At 39.2% G+C, this 13,284-nt stretch overlaps 1 pseudogene; it reads right to left on the reverse strand.

Moving 5' to 3' along the window:
• Nucleotides 1-927: 927 nt before the first annotated feature.
• On the reverse strand, nt 928-2,826 carry LOC108865337 (annotated as a pseudogene).
• Nucleotides 2,827-13,284: the final 10,458 nt, after the last annotated feature.

Raw genomic sequence — 13,284 nt, forward strand, 5'->3', positions numbered from 1 at the left:
GCCCAAATACACCCTTTGGATATCTGGTTTCTTTTAGGGTTTGGACTTATCTCCTGCACTTTTTGGTCGCTTGTATGGTATTTAATAGTTTGAAGAGTCACACCCTTAACTCAAAGGGTGTTCCACATCTATTAATAGATGTTGTGTCCTATAGTCTGTAATCTCAATCAATCATATATTCTTATTCTCAAAATCTGAAATACAGAGAGCCTCCCAGGGTTTCTAATGTTCAGTTCTTGAGTCATGAAGAGAGTTTCTGCATGTTCTTGGTTCGCTCGTACTGTTATAATTATGAGAGCTTGATAGCTAACCTAGCTCAACGTTCATTATACTTCCCCGGCCTTCCAGTAAAATATTCCAAGTTCGACCACAATCAAAATTATTAAAACATGAAAGCGAAATCGTATCGTATAAAATTGCGCAGATAAGGTTCCTTTTTATCAAAAACGCACAAATTCCAAACAAATTATGCATATAAGGTTCCTCTTTATCAGAAGTTGTCTGATTTTGTTGAAAATGAATCTTACATTGATGCGAGGATAGATCATGCATATGCTTATAAAGTAGTTGGTCATTCTCTATATTTCAAATTAGTTTTATGGTGGAAGTGGAACCCTAACTTTCTTCATGATATTAGAGTAGGCTGTCCCACGAGTGAATCCTTGTGGTCATACATGCTACATGTCATTCGAGTTGTGTTGTCCAATTGTTAGGCTTGAAAATTCACCACATGTGAGGGCGTGTGAGAATGTGAGGACAAAGTGCACCTCGGTGATGGACCAAACCAAGACAAAGTCCCACCTCAACTTTCTTCATGGTATCAAAACAGGTTGTCCCATGTGTGAAGCTTAACTGTCACACGTGCTCCACGTCACTCGATTTGTGTTGTTCACGTGTTTGGCTTAAAATCTGGCCTACATGAGGGGGCTCTTGAGAATGAATCCCACATTGATGGAAGGAAGGCCATTACAAATGCTTATATAGTAGTTGGGATACTCCTCATACTACCACTTTAGATTCCATACTTTACTAAGCCTCCTCAACAAGGGAGAAAAAGGCTATAATTAAAAGGGCTGCAAGCACTTTACTAAGCCTCATCATGGCTCGCTTGCTTTCCTTGTTCAACCGTTCAAGTGATACGGTTTCTTTTTTTTTTTTTTCTAAAGCACTGCAACCCCAAACGGGGCCTACGATACCAACGACTGACTAGGATACGAAGCTGAAGCTTCTATGATGAATGCGGCAACAATGATTTGATCCCGGAAATAGACTTATTAATTATGTACAAATATAAATGAACCACTTGATGCAGTTCTCTAAGCCTGATCCTGAAAAGCCGGCAAAGTAGGACAACAAGTGAAAGCAAAGTTTGCAAACCACAAATTAACAGAGAGACACACACCATCGGGTTCGCCGGTGCAATGCTGATAACTGCAGTGTTGTACGTGCTGTACATCGCGAGAATACACATTAGAAGCTCCAACTGCATAGGGAAATCGGTGCTGAGGACACAGATCATGTAAAGTGAAACAAAAAATCCCATCGAGTTGAAAGTCACAAAGCCACCCGGAGGGCTGAGTCCGGCTGGAAAGGTGGTGGTGGCCACTAGTACAGCAACAACTAGCAGCGCCGTGCGTGCATCGCTGGGAGAGTCTCTGCCCATTTTGAACTTGAAGTATTCCATCGGGTTGTTTGGCTGCTGCAGCTGAAGGGTATTTGTTTCCATGGGACCATGAGAGGGAGTATATTGTATGTCTTGTGCTCTCGAAGCTCCGGCACCACGAAGGATCTCTTCAATTTCCCTATCGCTGGCTTCACTCGGGAAGATTAGTAGCAGATCAAGAGGTGTTAGACCACTCTGGTTTACAATGTTTACTTCCAATGCACTTGGAGTTTTTCCATTGCCAACTAACCATTCCACTACCTGGTGTTGTTTCTTCCAGGTTGCTACGTGAAGAACTGAATTGCCATTTTTTTCCTTCATATTCAAAACGTTGTCCTTCCTCAGTTCCATGACCGATTCAACCAAAGTTTTAACTGCTTCAAACTGGCAGTTATTAACAGCAAGGTGCAACGAAGTCTCATCATACAGAGTCACGTCTTCGAGACTTTCCGGGCAAGCCAAAACCATCTCTTTGACAACATCACCCCTCCCTCTGGCAGCAGCATAATGAAGAGGAGTCCCTTCCTTTCATCCGACAGAGTCTCGGGTCAACTATCAGCAGCTCCCTGACAACCTCCAAATACCCGTTGGCTACCGCGATGTGCATGGGGCTGAACCCATCCTGGTTCATTTCATGCACAAAAGCTGGTTTCAACTTCAGGATCTCCTGAACAAATTCGACATGTCCGGCAAGAGTTAGGGCAAGGTTATGGAGCAGAAGTGGATTCTCTGCCATCAACTGGTGCAAGAGCTGGATATCTCCTGTTTTAGAAGCCTCAGATAGCCTCGAATCCATCCTGGCAGATTATGTTAAGCTTCTTGTAAGAGTTTTTTTCTTATTTTTTTTAATAAATTTGGCCACAAAGTCTGTCCCACTCCAGCATTGTTATCATGGGAAGAGACTTTGAGGAGAGTTTATTGATAAACAAGAAAAATACAATATGTCAGGGGAGACATGAGGCCAAACCCAGACCATTAAAGAATTCATAACAACAATTGAAAACTTCTTTTAGCAAAACCTATAACAAGGAAGCTTGGAAAGGTTCTGAGAATAAACAGTTGTAGCACAAGGAGGGCAAGAATCCCACCAATGGACACCGGGGTGATCAACACCATAATTAGCCAAACAATCAGCAACTTGATTACCCTCTCTAAAAATATGAGAAATCTGATTTGCCAAACAAATAAAATCAGGAAAATGTTTTCTGACAAGGCTCCGTAAAGCTCGTCTAGTGGGGCGATTTACTAAGCCCCGAATATTCCAATAAATGGTCTTTATGGATCACGGGGAGCCATAGCAGCAACCCTCGCACGAGTTTGAATAGTCTCACGCTCGTAGGTATGATAACCAGATTCCCGTTGTTTTTTCCGTAATCTTGTCTTCTGAGATTTTGAGAGAATCAAAGTCATGTCATCCTCAGAAACATTATTTGCACCATCTAAATCGTTGTTTTCTCTACTAGCAACATTATTTTGAAGAGCATCTTCCTCCACCATATTGTACCAATCATTAACCTTTTGAATTTCAGAGCGAACTTGAGGAGATAAAGAAGGAGGACTAGCCTCTTGAACTTGAGAAACAACTTGAACAGAGTTATTAGCATTACATCTCTCAGAGAGCACAAGAGAAGAGTTTAACTGAATACCTATAAGGGGAGTACCCATCGGAGTATCAGAAACATATTATATCATTATCAGCAACTAAACCTTCCACAAAATATGAGGGAGAAGCATCATCCAAACCTCTCGCACTAGAGAGGGAGTTCTTACGAACCAAACCAGCCTTAGCCAATTGACTAACCATATGATCATGAGAACCTGGAGTTTCTGAAACGTATGCAGAGGTTGTCCCATTATTTTCTAAACCATCGACAACATGTATGGGCGAAACATCACCACCATCCAAACCTCCCACACTCGAGTTGGACACATTATTAACACGAACCTCACCTTCCAGTTGATTGCGGATATCAGTTTCAACTCGAATGTTATCCTGATTGTTCTCATTGCGCTTCACTATTCGTGATCTTGCACCTTCCTTCTCAACCACATGCCCACGCTTAATATCCCTTGCAGCAACACGACAAGTAGCAGGCAGATGCACAATATTTCCACAAACAGAGCAAAAAGCAGGAAGCTTTTCATATATTATTTCCACAAATAAAACCTCTCCACTATCACGTTCAACCATAAGTGAAGTGGGAGGCTTTTTAGAAAGGTCAATATCCACTAATATTCTAGGATACAAACCAAAATTCACAGAAGCTGTCGCCCTGTCCAATTGGGTTGGTACTCCAACTCCCCGAGCGATTTCCATTAGGGTTTGAGGTTCCCAATATTCCAATCCCAAATCATGTAGACGAATCCAAACTTGTGCATGGGTTGACTTCTGTTTGGAGGGTGAGAAATTTGCGGACCATTGGGAAATTCTAAATAATCCAGGATTAAGATTGAGTGTACCAACTGCCCAAACTCGTCTCATGTCCTCGACGTGATCAAAACGCAGAGAGAAAAAACCTTTCCCCAAAGGGATTAAACGCCAAGCCTTAAAACCCCATATGGTCTCAAGCTTATTTCTAAGATGAACCATTTGAATTGGTGTAGAACCCTTAGGTAAAAGCACACGACCAATCAAAGATTGTTTGCAACGATCCAAGCCCTTGGAAAAAGCATCTTCAGAAATCTTTACTGATACATAACCACCCTTTTCACATGGAATGGGGAGTTGAGATAAAGAAACCACAGGTTGTTTGAGCAACTGGGTAAACGATTGCTTGGAAGCAACGGGTTTCTCAGTGGCAACATCGGGATCGCTGCCTAAAAAACTCCTAGGAACAATAGGCAAACGAGGACCAGAGTGGAGATTTGGCGCAGCCGTCATAGTGGCAGCCGCAAAACCCTAGCAGAGCGCTATTTTTTCATTCCCACCCACCTCTTCAACTTACACACCAAGTGCTCTTTTCACTGTATTTCCCTTCAGTGATACGGTTTCAGTCAAGATGCATGGTAAAGAAATGGGATCAGCTTTCAATAATGAAGGTCTTTATATCAACAAAGATATTGATGATTCAGGAGACTGGAAGATGCATGTTTTTCTGACTTGTAAGTTTCAGGGTACTGCCAGATGTGTTGATATTTCTGATGACGATTGGAATTTATGGTTCCATGATGATCATTCAGGTGCCAAGTATAAAATCAAGATAAGTCGTTTACGTGGTGTTATTAGATTGGTTATAGCAGATGATGGTATTACAATTATCAATGATGAAGATGAAACAATTACGTTATATCCAAAGTATGTTCATCACAAGTTTTTTCACACATTTATTAAGGATTGTAAATGGATGATTAAAAGGTCGGAATGAAGAAGAAGAAGAAATAGTACGTATCTATATGTAATGTAATATTGTAGCTTGGTTTAAATAAACTGTTCAGGGTGTGAAGTGTGAACCCCCTCCTCCCTTTCTGGTGCTTGTCGTCCTAACACTATTGATGGGCAACGGAATGAACAATTTTTCTAACCAATTGTATTATTACATTTGATATTTCAGATCATGTTTTCGACAGACTGAAAAATTTCTCTAGTTAAAGAGCTTATAACTCTATTAGTTTCCTTGTATTAGACCATCTCCAACCCTTGTTAAAAGCACATTTACAAATAAAAATTTACCAAACAATCAACAACTTTATTTTACAGCTGTTTATTTTCACAACACAACATAAGTAGTTTTTTTTTCAAAAAACACGGCAATACCAAACTAACCAGGTTCTACAATTCTTGGAATCCAATGCACAAAGATAAACAAAATACATGGCCTTTCTGAAGTTCTTGTAAGAATTGTGCAATCATGCCAATGTGTACCGTCTTTTTCTCTACTAGGAAGGTTGAGAAAACTAAAAACATGGCCTTTTTGGTGCTTCTGGCAGCTTTTAATCTAGAGAACGGATAAATTGTCGTGTTATTTTACAAGACATCTCGCTTTGTGTCGGAGACTCAAAACAACTCCATTGTTGCAGTTCAGTTCCTTGTTATTGTTTCCCTTTTCAGCTTGTATCATCATCTGATTTTTGTGGAGAATGTCTCGTTTGATGGAACGGTCTTAAGAGAAATGCAAATGACATAGTGCAAGAAACACCGTCGTTATTAAGCGATGAGTTTGAATATTAGAAACTATAGCCTTTACAGGTTTGCTGAACGTCAACCATGCATCCGCAAGAGATAAGAAATGCTTGATGTCCAAACCAAAGTTTGATTTTCATCTTTAAACAAGAGCTTGATATCTCCATTGTTGCTCCTTAGGCAGATAGAAAAGTTGCCGGGATCCTGAGCTCCCTGGTCTTCCTCCTTCACATGGAAAATCTTATCTGGAAAAATCATAAGAGAACTATAATTTCACGGAAAAGAAAACGAAAATGAAATCAGAAGTCTTTGATCTTACACTCCTTTCTTGTTGCTAAGAATCCCAGATGCTTGTTCTGGATGCTCAGCATGAGCTGACTGTGCTTCGAGTATATGGACGCCCACCCGTATCTTGTGCTTCCTGCTTCCGCAAACAAGAATTTATCTTCACTTTGTTCTTATAACAGCAACGTGGGTGAAAAATGAGTCCGTATTTTCTTACCAGAAGGAGTGACAACTGATAGCTCGCTTTTTACTTCCAGCAGATTTCGGGTTTTGAGAAAATAGGATTCCGCGGTGGCTCTTGCTTTGAGTGCTGCCGCTCCTCTTAAACCTGTCAAGGGATCATTTAGTCAAGTTAAACCTATGTTTTTACTTTTTATGCCGATTCTGGCGAAGGAAACATTCAATGGATCGGGAATTACATGTTGCAGCATCAGCTGTGAGTGTGATCATGTCGCCGGTTGTTTGGATAGCCAAGCCTGAGTTGATGGCAGAAGAAACATGAGTGTTGTGCGCACCCAACGACTCTGCAGCTTCGGCACATACTGCAGCAACCAGATATGCCGCAGAAGCAACAATGTCGCTTATGATGATGGGGTTGCCATCTTCACCGACTTCTACTGATTCTATGCCGCTCTTGGCAGCTGCAACGTTGGCAATCGCAGCAGCCAAGCGTGTGACAGAGAGCGCCGCGTGAACGCTAGCTGTGTGAATCCGGATATCTTCTTTCTTCTTCAGTCTGTGCTGTCTGAGTAAGCTAGTTAAGGATTTGCTTCCCCACCAAGATCCCCTGATGGACATACTGCTTCTATTCTGGAGTGGAAACTCATTTATAACTTCTTGTATCTCCAGTTTTGGATCTTCGAGTTCCCCTGAGCTAAACTCATCGTCCAGCTTTTCGTCTTGTTTCGCTGAACTCCAGTTGTCATGTGACGGAGACACGTCCTGCAAATTAAGCAATCATCTTGGTAAGGTAGACTAAAGTAGCCAACTTCACGTTACACCTAGAAGTGATGTTTGCACTTTCATTTTCTTTCCCTGTACTCCTCTCTCTTTTCTTCAGATTAAATAAATCAAATGAAAATCAAGAGATGAATGCAAGGAGAAAACGAAAAATGTGAAAATCATATTAGCGAAGGATTTTCCGTTGATACTATAAATTTATTAAATCCACATATCTTCTCACAGTTGATGTAAACATCCGCTGAAAGTTAGAGGCAGATGGACTCCACGACCGACAGAGAAACTTCATGGCATGAATTGCGCTGTGTGGAATCTTCACGTACATTGCATACCATATAATTAGCAACAAAAAAAGGTTAATTAAGTTTAAATAAAGTCCTTATTTACTTGATTAATTATTTTTTCTAGCTAATAAACTCACTGTGTTAGTTGATTGATATTGCTGGGTTTTGAAGGAGACTGATCTGCCTGGTCCAACTGTCCTATGTAATTCCTCCATGAATGCTTCCTGTGCTGTGCCTGTGCAATAAATGGCCATATCACGTCGAAAACCTAACAAAATAAAGATTTTTTTAGCTAAAATGGCTCCGAAATTGTTATAACTCCTCACTTTAGACTCTAAGATTTAAAATTAATAGGATTGGTCTTTGAGATTGTCCATCGTCAATCACTTTGGTCATTTTGTGGGAAAAAAAAATACCGTTAAATTAAGAAACCATCAGTTTAAGTGGAGGGGTTGATTTGACAAAAATACCCTCAATTTAACGGAGATGTTTCATGAAATGACCAAAACGGTTGTCGGTGGACAATCTCAGGGATTACTTTTATCGATTTTAAATCTTAGGGGACCAAATGAAGTGCCATCGCAAAAACCATTTTGGCTAAAAGCCCCAAATAAAATACAATATGTAATGAGTTACTCCACTACTATAATAACCTTGTATCATTTTGTGTAAAACTCCATACCTTAAGTTAAGAACAATCGGTGTTGATTAGTAGTGTGTCGTTGGTCATCTCTCTGAAATCTTACTCTAGAGATTTAGAAGTCCCCGGCGTACCAAAAGTTTTAATCCAAGTAACAGGAGAGTTGCTTAAATAGGAAACCTCATCATCTCGTGGAATGCTAGTTGAGTACATTTGTATAGTAGTTTTCGTGGAAGGTTGGGAACTAGGGAGGATGAAAACTGTGACAGTTTCCCCAAATAGACCATAGTTTACTCCCCTAGTATATACAAGTAGTTATATTTAGGGTTGAGGATCACGTGGGAAGCAAGAAAGATGACCAATTGGTTCATCTTGTTCATACTAAAACGGGATTCTGTCACGTTCCATTTTCATTTCGCCCAATCGTTGTAATGGCTGCACATGCACATATCTTGGGGGAGATGTATTACAATTTTGATGCACTTGTGGTCCTTCAGGACGTTAGGTAGGATGTTAGGTAACAATGAGTGTTCGTCTAATATCAATGATTTTAAAGAAATAGGCCACAATTTAGTAATAATTTCAAAGACGATTTCGTTCCAATTGGATTCTTATTATTTGTATAGTGCAATAGCGAGAGTTTTATTACAAAAGAGTTCAATGTTGTTAAAAGTTGTCCATTTTTTTATGTAAGATTTTTTGTATTCTTCGACACCCAAGCCATAGAAAACCAGTTTGTGGATTCCAACCAATTATTCATGATGAGTTTTTCTCTTTTATGTTGGTCATTTGGTGCAATAAAATGTGGACATAAGGTATTGTTTGTGGTTCAAATGAAATGGAAGAGAACTGAATTACTTTCACAGATTAAATATGAGACCTCAAATGCAAGAACAAATGCACTAAAATTATAAATATCTTGCTTTCGATTCCCTTTTTAAATATGAGTTTCTCTCTTCGTTGTAATCTACTTCTTGTTTGATGGCATTTTGCTTTGGCTTAAAGTTACTTGTTTAAAAGTGATTTTAAAATGATTGAAAGCACTTTTGATGAAAATATTTTTGAAACAAATACTTGTTAAAAATGCAAATAAATTCTAGAAAAGCATTTAAAGTGTTTCCTGAGAGAAACACATAAATAGTGCTTCTTGAGAGAAACACATAACTAGTGATTCTTGCAGAAAACACTTTAAGTGCTTATGGAACTCAAAACATTTTCTCTAAAAGCTTTTTCAGTCATCTTAAAAGTATTCTCAAGTGAGCATTATAAGCGCTAATTTCTCGAGGGCTGGGCTAGATCTATCTTCTTTGATTTATTTGCAAATTCCTCTTACTAGCGCGACGAAGACAAATTGGTCGCGCAAAGCTTATTTCTATCGCACAAATATTTGCACATCGAAAACGTCATCACACAGAATCCGTCGATCAAAGGTCGTAAAGAAAGACTTTGCACGACGAACAAAAGCATTGGTCGTAAAGAAAAAGGCACAACGGTTTGGCCTTCGTCGCACAAAATTTTTGAGAACGAATGTATTCGTCGCACAAAATGGCAAGATACATACATGGGATTACTAATCTTCGTCTCTAAAACTTTGCACGACGACAAACAATTCTTGCGCGACGAATGCAAATTAGTCACAAAACATTATGCGAGATGAAGGTATTCGTTGTTCAAAAAGAAAAATATATTTTTATGTTCTGGTTTTAATTTTGTAATAAAATTGCAATTAAAAAATGTAATGAAGAGAAAAATAATTTATTTAAAATAAATATAAAATGTATGTACAAGGAAAATGTTTAAAAAGTAAGGGAGTGAAAAATTGAAAAGAATGTGGAATAATCTACAGGGTCATTCGCAGGCGGCGGCTAAAAATCTTGGGGCAATAAGGTCTCGGGGTTGAGGACGAGCTTAAAGATCGAAGGGGCAAAGTTCTGGGCATGCTCAGGTTGGAGGGGCTCAGACGTCGACTGGGGACGAATATCCAGGAGACGAATGTCGGACTAACTAAAGACTTGTACGATCAATGACATCTGGATCTTATACTAGGCGAGCTTAGTCCTAAGGTCGGCCACCTCTGTTATGTCACCCTTCGACTGCGAGGATGAAGAGGCTTTAGGTTCCAACTACCGGACATTCCTCATCCCCCTACAAGACGTCCCTAGCATCCGCCCAAGAATATGATCTAAGGTGTCTATAAGGATCTGAAACCCTGCATCCTCAGGTGATCCACAGAATTGAGCAAAGTCTCAGGAAGAAGCTGGGAGGCGGACTCCTAAATAACCAACTGCCTCTTCTCAATCATCGTCGCTTGTGTAATATAACATGAAATATTAATAATAACATTCAAATAATAACCATGATACTTTAATGCATAAGATTGTAATTATAATTGAAGAATACTTACATGAAGGGACTCGACCAACTCATCCCCGGGTCGAACATAAACGTCTCCAAAGACATCGATCTTCGGGAGTTTTGAACCCCTTGAATAGAACAAGATAAGAAAAATGTTAGTACGAAAAAAAAATATTAATATTACTTATATATCAAAAATTGAATATGAAAAAGCTTTATTATTACATGCCGCCGCGCCTCCATCCTATATGAGAAGAGCCTCGAACCCGAATAGTGAAGAAGAGTCTTCTTCTCCTGATTGTTCTTATTGGCTTTTGCCTTCTTCTGTTATACAAAAAATAAGCGTATTAGTTCTAATTTAAATGAAACATAAAAAAATTAATAAATATTAGTAAGAAACGTACAATACTTTTAGACTTAACATACAAAACGTACCACATAATCGGGCTCCTGAAAATGACTACATAGCCACACCCAATTATCTTCCCAGTCCTCAAACTCCTTCGGGCAGCCCTCCTCAAGAGCGACCTGCGGATCATCAACTATCTGAAAATATTGGTGCAAGTCGCTCTTCCACTGCTTGTATTGTTCAGCGAATAGCCTGTTGACATACGCCAACATATCGTCGTTGATGTCGTTGAAATTGTAGTTCGTCTGCATTGTAACCAATTAATCGCATACATTAAGTAATATAAATATATAAAATTTAAAGGAAAAGCAATAAAAAGGCAGGACATTTATCGACAAATAAGCACGCACATTCGTCCTCACCTCGTTTGGTATCGCCTTCTAAGACTTCCATTGCATAGGGCAATAGGTCCAAACGACGTGACCAATATCGTGAGCCAATGTGCTCTGTTGCTCCTGCGTTAGTGCAGCCTGATGCCGATCGTCGTATCCGATCGTGATATGTTCGTTGGTCACCCAGGTAACCTTCACCATCTTCAACTGAAGGCAAGGTCCCCAGGTGTCTTTTTTTTTTTTTTTTTTTTTTGTTGAAAAAAAATAACAAACAATCAAACAAACACTATAAATTATACCAAAATTTTGGCAGAACCTCCCCTAAAGTTATAAGAATTCCTAAACCCTAGACATTGTAATGAATAATATATGATATCCATCAACAATCACAACAGTCGAATAAGCCAAATTTGGACCTAACGCATAGTTGCAGTATGTAAGAATTTTGATTGCACTTAATATATGAATAGCTAGATTCACAAGGCAATAAAGGGAGTTATTTGACTTTACCTTGTTGTGATCCCGAGGCATCAGTAGTGGATGCCGATGTTGTGTCAGGTGTGCGGGGGCGGCAATGCACCACGCCTGGCGCTAACAGGTAACACCATTGAAGAGGTTCTACAATCCTAGTGAGAGGAAGTTGAATTCAAGAACAACAACTTGCTATTTCATTGGATATTCAGAAAAGTCCAAAGGTTTTTAATTCTATTGTCCGCAAGCACATTCAAGAATTCAAGAAACTCATAATGCAGTATTCTTAGAAGATCAAGATGTATCTAGTTTAGCAGTTGAGGAATTTGAATTTGAAGAGATAAACCAAACTGCCATTGCCACTTTTTCAAATGATTACATTCAAATTCCGATTTACACCAACCCCTCAACCACAATTGAAGAAGAGGACACTCCAATAACTGAAAATAGCTTGCAACCACATATTGATGATCCTATAGAGACTGTAGATAAAGAAGTTTAACCACAGGGTGATTAACCTATGCAGCAACCATTGAGACAGTCAATGAGAACTAGAAAACCTGCGATTTCCAACGATTATGTGTATCTTTAAGAAACTGAATATGACTTTGGGGAAATTGATGATCCATTAACGTTTCCACAAGCAATGTCAAGTCCTCAAGTAGCTTTATGGAAGAAAGCCATGGAAGATGAACTGGAATCCATGTCTAAAAACAATGTTTGGACATTGGCAAATTCTGATTCAAGCATCAAACCAATAGGTTGTAAATGGGTCTATAAGACCAAGAGAGATGCCGAAGGCAGAATAGAAAGATACGAGGCTAGGTTGGTGGCAAAGGGATTTACACAGAGAGAATGAATTGGTTTACGTGACACTTTCTCTCCAGTCTCTTCAAAAGATTCTATGAGAGTAATCATGGCTTTAACAGCCTACTTTGACTTAGAATTACATCAGATGGATGTCAAAACAGCTTTTCTCAATGGAGAATTAGAGGAAGACATTTACATGCGACAACCAACTGAATTTGTTGAAAGGGGGAAGGATAACATGGTCTGCAAACTGAATAAATCTATTTATGGACTTAAACAGGCTAGTAGGCAATGGTATCTGTCTTGACTAGGTTCAATATGGAGCATTGCAATTATGCTGATGTTCCTGTGAATAAAGGTGACAAATTCTCTCGGCAACAAAGTCCAAAGAATGAGTTAGAGAAAGAAAAGATGAAGATGAAGCCATATGCCTTTATAGTAGGTAGTCTAATGTATGCTAATATTTGCACAAGGCCCGATCTAGCATTTATAGTTGGCTTACTTGGGAGATTTCAATCAAATCCAGGTAAGGCACATTGGGTGGCTGCAAAGAAAGTTTTGAGGTATCTACGGAGAACAAAAGATTACTTGTTGGTATATGGAAGAGAGAATACACTAGAAGCAGCTGGATACACAAATTTGGACTTAGCTGGGGACATGGATGAAAGGAAATCGATTGGGGGATATATTTTTATGCTGAATGGAGGTGCTGTCTCTTGGAAAAGTGCTAAACAATCCATAATCTCTACTTCCACCATGGAAGTAGAATTTATAGCATGTTTTGAAGGTATGAAGCAAGCGGTGTGGCTTAAAAACTTCATTAGTGAATTAAAGGTTGTTGATTCAGTTCAGAAACCATTGAGAATGTTTTGTGATAATAATTTAGCCATCTTTTTCTCAAAGAACAATAAAAGGACTTTGGCTTCTAGGCTAATGGATGTGAAGTTTCTTAAAG

Source organism: the organism of the source record quoted next, unplaced genomic scaffold (assembly GCF_019419815.1).
Source record: "Pyrus x bretschneideri cultivar Hongxiangsu unplaced genomic scaffold, Pyrus_bretschneideri_v1 Contig7, whole genome shotgun sequence".
Taxonomy (NCBI): Eukaryota; Viridiplantae; Streptophyta; class Magnoliopsida; order Rosales; family Rosaceae; genus Pyrus; species Pyrus x bretschneideri.